Source organism: Oreochromis niloticus, linkage group LG2, assembly GCF_001858045.2.
Source record: "Oreochromis niloticus isolate F11D_XX linkage group LG2, O_niloticus_UMD_NMBU, whole genome shotgun sequence".
Classification (NCBI taxonomy): Eukaryota; Metazoa; Chordata; class Actinopteri; order Cichliformes; family Cichlidae; genus Oreochromis; species Oreochromis niloticus.
In genome coordinates, this window is record NC_031966.2 from 4196453 (window position 1) to 4204341 (window position 7889).

A 7889-nucleotide genomic window follows, 5' to 3' on the forward strand; every position below is an offset into this window, starting at 1 on the left:
TGAAATGAATATATCTTATGTGAGCTCTCCAGTTAAGTTTTTCATCTATTATTACCCCCAGAAATTTATTTTCACTGACTCTTTCAATATCACCACCATTTGAATCTTAGCATTTGTATTTAAACTACTATTTCCAAATAACATAAGTTTAGATTTATTCAAATTTAATAATAATTTGTTTTTTATCAAGCCAGAACTTCACTTTACTTATTTCATTAGTCATATCCTCCAATAAATTCTGCAGATCATCACTAGAGCAAAAAAATGTTTGTTTCGTCAGCAAAGAGAACCATTTTTAATACTTTGGACACTTTACAGATGTCGTTAATGTATAAGTTGAAGAATTTTGGACCCAAAACTGACCCTTGGGGTACACCACAAGCAATGTCCATACATAAGGAGCAACCACCATTTAATTTCACAAACTGCTTCTTGTCACTTAAATAACTCCGGACCCAATCTAAAACTACCCCTCTGACACCATAACGTTCCAGTTTTCTTATTAATATATCGTGATCTATAGTGTCAAATGCCTTTGTCAAGTCTATGAATAACCCAGCCACATATTGCTTTTTGTCTATGGAATTTGTGATGCATTCTATTGAATCTAATAGTGCCAATGATGTTGATCTGCTTGATCTGAACCCATACTGACTGTTAGTAGTTTATGTTTATCTATAAATTTTTCCAGTCAGCGCAGGATAGGTTTACTATCCTGCGCAAATTTGCGTAACTTCCCTAAACCCAACACCCCCTAGAATTACTGGGTTTTTTATTTTCTGGTGCAAGTCCCGAGGTGTTAAGCACCCCTGCTGAGATTTTCACAGGTCGTCAGCTTGTTTCTCCTCCAGCTTTTGTTGTGCAAACCACCCATTATCCTTGAGGCCTGGCACATTTGCATTTGCTCACTCAGAGTTGCTCAGATCCAAGGCAGGCCAAACCTCTGTGTTACAACTTTCAGAAATGCCTGGTAGAAATGCTTCAACTTACTCATGAGATTTTGACCACATTTCTTGCGGAAGTCACAACTATACTGAATGCACGACCGTTGTTGCCAGCTGCAAGAAATGCTTGGTAGGGAACAGCTGTTCCCTACCAAGGTTCATTGTCCATTCACCCAGTATATTGCAACCAAGCCAGACAAATTTGGGATCAAGTTCTGGATGGCCACGGATTTGGACACCAAATATGTCTGCAGTGCATCTCCTTACTTGGGAAAGGACCCCAGTCGTCAGAAGGGAGAGAGGCTGGCAGAGAACGTGGTCATGAAACTGATGGAGCCATTTTTGGATGATGGGAGAAATGTCACAACGGACAATTTCTTTACTTCACTGTTACTGTCGCACAGACTGCTGCAGCGCAAAACAACGTTACTGGGCACGGTGAATAAAGTCCGGCGTGAACTTCCTCAACTTGCAAAAGATACTGCAAAGCGAGAGGTATTCTCCACTTCAGTGCTTAGAAGTGGCAGTGTCTCCTTGACAATTTATGCACCTAAAAAAAACAAGACTGTGTGTTCTAAGTTCCATGCACCAAGACGTGACGATCGGTGACGGCAGAAAGAGGAAACCCAACACGATAACAGACTATAACCACATGAAGGTATGTGAATGTGTGTACAATTTTACACCAGTGCTACAATGTTTTCTGATGTGTGCTGTACAGGCTTATAGAAAAAAACATATACTCAGACTCTCTCTCTCTTCTTTTACAGTGTGGTGTAGACGTGTTGGACCAAATGGCACGGATGTATTCCGTAAGAGCAGCAACACGCAGGTGGCCAGTAGCGGTTTTCTACAATATGCTGGACCTGGCGGCAGTGAATGCCTACATTTTGTACAAGGCATGTACAGGGTGGACAGGCAAAAGAAGATTGTTTCTGCGTCTTCTACCTCAGCAACTTCGTTGCCGATTCATGCAGCACAAGGAAATATTAGCACAGAGGCAGGTGCTGTGCCAGGGACTGTAAAGACAACGCAGTACCAGGTGCAAGAGAGCTGCAACAGGAATCGCAGCAGGTTTACCTGTGCAACATGTCAGAAATTCACCTGTGCCAAATGCAGGGATGATGGACACTGGGTCTGCAAATGCTGTAAAGTTTGAAACACTTTGAAATAAAACAGACTTGTGTACCCATATATTGTGAATGTGTGTCTTTTGTATGTAGGTTGTAACACAGAGGTTTGGCCTGCCTTGGATCTGAGTAAACAAATGCCAATGTTGCACAAACACACACACACACACACACACACACACACACACACACACACACACACACACACACATAGCAAATCTGCATTTATTTGTCCCACAAGTGGAAACTCTGCATTGTCATTGCAAAAAAGTGGACAGAGCACGGTATAGAAAGTGCACTATACAAACAATCTGGAAACATATATATGGACACGAGTATTCAAAAATATTGGTGTATGTATACACACACACACACACACATATCTATCTATCTATCTATCTATCTATCTATCTATCTATCTATCTATCTATCTATCTATCTGTGTGTATAACTAGACTTTATGCATATTATATAAGGTGTGGCTATATAAATATATGTACAACTCTGTGTATATATGTTTATGGCCAGGCATCCATTGTAGTGACAAGGATTGACAAGAACTAATATTGCATATGAGAAATATTGCACATAGAAACTACCATGGTGTATAGTACGCTGCAGGTAAGGAAGGAAAGTAGCCTTGCAGGGAAGGAAAGACCTGAATCTCTCATGGTTAGGGGTTGGGGGAGGGTGTGTTTGCACAACAAAAGCAGGAGAACAATGGAGCTGAAGACCTGTGAAAATCTCAGCGGGGTGCCAAGAGGTGTTAAGGTCGGGGGGAATTTACGCAAATTTGCGCAGGCAAGTAAATCTAGTAGTAGGGACTTGCACCAGGGAAAAAAGGCTCAGTAATTCTAGTGTTAAACAGTTTTTCAAGAATTTTTGAGAATTGAGGTAGTAAAGAGCAGAGATGGGCAGTAACGCGCGTTACTGCCCATGTACTGTAATCTGATTACTTTTTTCAGGTAATGAGTAAAGTAAGGGATTACTATTGCAAAAACGGTAATTAGATTACCGTTACTTTCCCGTAGGAACGCTGCGTTACTGCGTTACTAAAACCGTGATTTTTTTGCGAGAGTGTCTCATGACAGTGACCTAAGCGAGTGCGACGTTTGTGGCAACAGCTGTGTGCAGATCAACAGTGGATCATATATTGATTGTGGGAGAGAGTATGAGCGTGCAGCGTTTAAAGCGTGGAAGTACTGACCTTACTTTGAGTTTGATTCCATAAAAAGTGACAAAAACATTAGTGTCCGTTGTGCGTGGGAAGAAAACTTCTTTTTACAGCGGAAAAAAACCCCTAAACTTCGGAGCACGCACCGAGTAGCTACGATGTAATGGGAAACTCACAGAGAAACTCGCGGATTCTTCCACTGACCGCCGCGGCACACCTGCACCAGGGTAAACCTCCGCCTAACCCTCTCCTGCTTTACAGGTGAAAATAGAGCAACAGGACCGCTGAGTCTTTGACTTTATTTATTTTCTGCTGTGTCTTACTTGCATCTATTTGAAAGACTGAGTGTAAACACAAAAAATATTTTATTTTATGTGCTGGAATGTGCAGAAAATAGGTTTAAATATTAAACAAATTTCTTCCAGTAAGAGAATGTTGCATATAATTAAATTTTTGCTTGATGCATAAAGTTAAAAGATTAAAACTAATAAAACAAGTTTTAAAAGAGACTTTTCCATCTGATTACATTTTGTATGATGGATTATGCAGAAAAAGTAGAATTGGGCTGAAAGATCTATCACTTTATCACCTATTCAGGTTGTAAATCGTGTTTTTAAAAAGTAACTAAGTAACTAAGTAATTAATTACTTTTGAAAATAAGTAATCAGTAAAGTAACGGGATTACTTTTTGGGGGGAGTAATCGGTAATTAGTTACTGATTACTTTTTTCAAGTAACTTGACCAACACTGGTAAAGAGACAAGCCTGTAGTTTGTGAAATGGTGTTTGTTGCCAGATTTGTATAGAGGTATAACTTTTGCTATTTTCATTCCGTCTGGAAATTGATCGGTTTGAAATGATAAATTACAGATGTATGTAACTCTTTTAACCACTATCATATCAATATCATTACAATCCAAAGATTTCTGATTTTTACATTTTTTGACAATTTTAAAAACTTCATTTTCATCAACGGCTGTGAGAAACATAGAATATGGATTTCTGTCTATCAGTGTATCCGGTTTTTCCTATGCTTTCCCAGGATCAGTAATTGTTCTTGCTAAATTTGGTCCAGCAGTTACAAAGAATTCATTGAGACTATTTGCCACAACATCCATATTGTATTCTTCATGGTCATTACAAATGAAATACTTGGGATAGTTCTTTTGTCCAGCCCCACGTTTTATAACACTGTTCAGTATTTCCCATAATCTTTTAATATTATTTTTATTTATATTTACTTGCTTCATATAGTATTCCCCTTTACTATATCTAAGTATATTAGTTAACCTATTTTTATATCTTTTGTATCTGATTTCAGCATCTTTAGTTCTCGTTCTTAAGAAATCTCGGTATAGAGCATTTTTCTTTATACATGCATTTTGCAGACCTTTTGTTATCCATGGACAAGTCCATATATTTATGTTTCCTACTATATTGCTTTATTATATTATGCTACACACATCTTCCCACCCTCCTTAATAAACTGCCCACAGCACACTGAGATTGAAGAATAAGCATCATCCCTCATAAGCCTAATAATCTCTGTAGAGAATGAAAAGGACTGAAATATAGTATTTTGTAACATGTATCCCATCAGGCATTTGGAAGTCTCTGATGTAGCCTATAAAGCCTGATTAGGTGTAAGCATTGCTGTCAGAAAAAATGCGTTTACATTTTATGGATATATATTAATGAATCAAGCAAAACACTAATGACTAGAATATAGGTAGTTCTTGAGATATAGAGTACAAAGAATGAGCATTGTGTGCTTTTGTGGGATGCCCTGTTTGATCATTTAACCTGTGAATAATGATCCAATCACCCTCATTGCACTCTCTTTGGGTTTGGGGAATCAATTTCAAGGTACAGTGGCTTGCAAAAGTATTCGGCCCCCTTGAACTTTTCCACATTTTGTCACATTACAGCCACAAACATGAATCAATTTTATTGGAATTCCACGTGAAAGACCAATACAAAGTGGTGTACACGTGAGAAGTGGAACGAAAATCATACATGATTCCAAACATTTTTTACAAATAAATAACTGCAAAGTGGGGTGTGCGTAATTATTCAGCCCCCTGAGTCAATACTTTGTAGAACCACCTTTTGCTGCAATTACAGCTGCCAGTCTTTTAGGGTATGTCTCTACCAGCTTTGCACATCTAGAGACTGAAATTCTTGCCCATTCTTCTTTGCAAAACAGCTCCAGGTCAGTCAGATTAGATGGACAACATTTGTGAACAGCAGTTTTCAGATTTTTGGGCCATATCGGTGACCCTTTGAAGTGCCTTTTTGTGTGCCATGGTGCAGCTGGAGAACCACAAAGAGATGCCATATGTCAGCACACTTTCATGAAGCAACAGTAGAAGATGATCAGCAGCTCCCTCTTTAGGTCCATTTTTCTGAAGATTCTCAGAAAATGGAGACAATGTTGGGCCTTCTCTACAACCTCTGATGTGTTTGAAATCCATTGGAGGTCTTTGTCTATGTGCACACACCGGAATTCAAAGCTGGACAGAATTTCCACACACTTTGCGTTGATGCTGATAGGCTGCAGCTCAGACTTCCTCCTTCTGAAGTCGACTACCAGCTCTTTCGTCTTGGTGGTATTGAGGTCCAAGTTGTTGACCGCACACCAATCTGACAGCCTCTGAACCCGCAATGGCGGGATGCAGGACTGGGACAGTGAATCGATGAAGATCTTATTGAAGACCCCAGCAAACTGATCTGCACATTATTTTAGGGCCCTCCCAGTCACCCCATCTGGACCGTAGGCCTTCCTGGGGTTCAGTTCCCTCAGTGTGCACCTCACCTCATATTCTTGCACTATGAGGCTGCTGCTGCTGTCAGATGTTTTAGCCGTGGTCCCTTCACCTCAAAGCATGCAAAGAAGTGGTTCAACTCCTCCGCAAACCCCGCACTGCCCTTAGTCATCGTGGTATTGCCAGGCTTGTAGTAGGTTAGGTGCTGGACTCCCTGGCATACCTGTCTTGAATTGTTGTTGCTGAAGTGGTTTTTGGTCTTGGCCTCTCTGATACCTCTTTTCAGATCAGATCTGGATGCACTGTACTGCATACTGTCACCAGATCTGAAAGCAGCATCACGTTGCTTTAGCAGGACCTTGTCATCCAAGGTTTCTGGTTTGAATACAGATGTTTGTCCACAGTGACACTGTCAACACAGAAGTTTGTATAGAGGAGCACAGATGTTGCATGCTCCTCCTGGCCCTGGTGTTCAAACACGCTCCAGTCTGTGTTTTCAAAACAGTTCTGCAGCTGATGTTCTGGCCAGATTTTCAAAGTGTTTGTGGCTTGGGGGGAGGCCCCTCCTGATGGGAGTGTATGCAGGGATCAGCAGCATGGACATGTGGTCTGACAAACCTAGATGTGGTTGAGGGGTTGCTCTGTAGCCTTGTTGGATGTTGTAATTAAAAAGGATTACAATTTATTTTATTTCCAATTTCAAATTAATTATATTTACCTGCAAATACGTAAAGGTAGGGAAACTAGAATAAGGAGATTAAGTCAGTAATAAGTACTGTGAGTAAATTTAAGCACTGTATAAACAGCTGACCAAAGGAGTCAAAGCTTGCTAGACAATAAGCATGTAGTCTGAGAGCAAACTGCTCTGTTAGTATGAGCTCTTAGTTTGGAAAGACCGGCGGAAGAGTGAGATTCTAAACAAATATCAGCAGTTATTTATGTTGCTTTACTTAAGGACAGTCAAAAGGACAATAAATCAGAATATGGATCTGCCATGTGGTTGGTTGTCACTACCATATGAGTGTGAGGTGTCTCCCAGTTTCACAATCACATTAACTTGACTATTGTCAGGTCCAGTTTAAATAAATAAAGTATTTTATGTTAATAAATTATCCTCTCCTCATAGTACCTCGTTGTTGTAATGGAGCACTTTGTTTTCAGACTACAGGCTTACTTGTGGTTCCTGGAGTTCCTGGCCTTATATATTTTTCATCAGAGACCTCAGAGGCAGGAAAGAATTATTCCAGTCATATATGTGTCAACCTGAATATTTTATCCTATATTAAAAAAAAAAACAAAAACAAAAAAAAATCCTAGTTGGATTTAAAAGTAGAACATATAGGTGAATAGGTGATATAACTGGCTTTAGTTTTAGTTGTTGGACAGCTGTGAGAGCAAGCTCTCTGTTTACAACTGAGAAATTTTCAGTTGAAGACGGCACGTTTCCAAACTAGAATGAAGCAGGAGTGCTTGTGATTCTCAATCATTAGATTGTGCTCCATGACTTGTACCCTATTCTGAGAGTATTAATGCAGAAAAAAAATAGACTTGCCACTAGAATAATCTCAGGTGGAGTACTAAGTAAGATGAAAAACTAATTTAACTGGGTGTGTGCTAGTAAATTATTATGATATGCAAATTAGCAAGGCAACCACTAACTGGAAATCAGCTGTCAGCAATGTGCTTTTACTTACTGCTATGAAAAGCTGTTCCAGCTGTTAAAAAAATACCTCAGTGCTACATGAAAGTGCCACAGAAGTGCTGTTGCCATGACACTTGCAATTTCTGTCTTTCTGTAAGGACCACATTACATAATGCCAGTAGACAGGGTAGCAGTAACGTTTACTTCAAAACTACCTTTCCAATAAGTTGGTAAT

General features: G+C 39.6%; 1 long non-coding RNA gene across 1 annotated transcript; it reads left to right on the forward strand.

The window, feature by feature from the left end:
- Window positions 1-1511: 1511 nt before the first annotated feature.
- On the forward strand, window positions 1512-1871 carry LOC112847508 (uncharacterized). Its single transcript, XR_003221077.1, has 2 exons — window positions 1512-1602; window positions 1715-1871. It is a non-coding gene; the product is annotated as an uncharacterized LOC112847508 (long non-coding RNA).
- Window positions 1872-7889: the final 6018 nt, after the last annotated feature.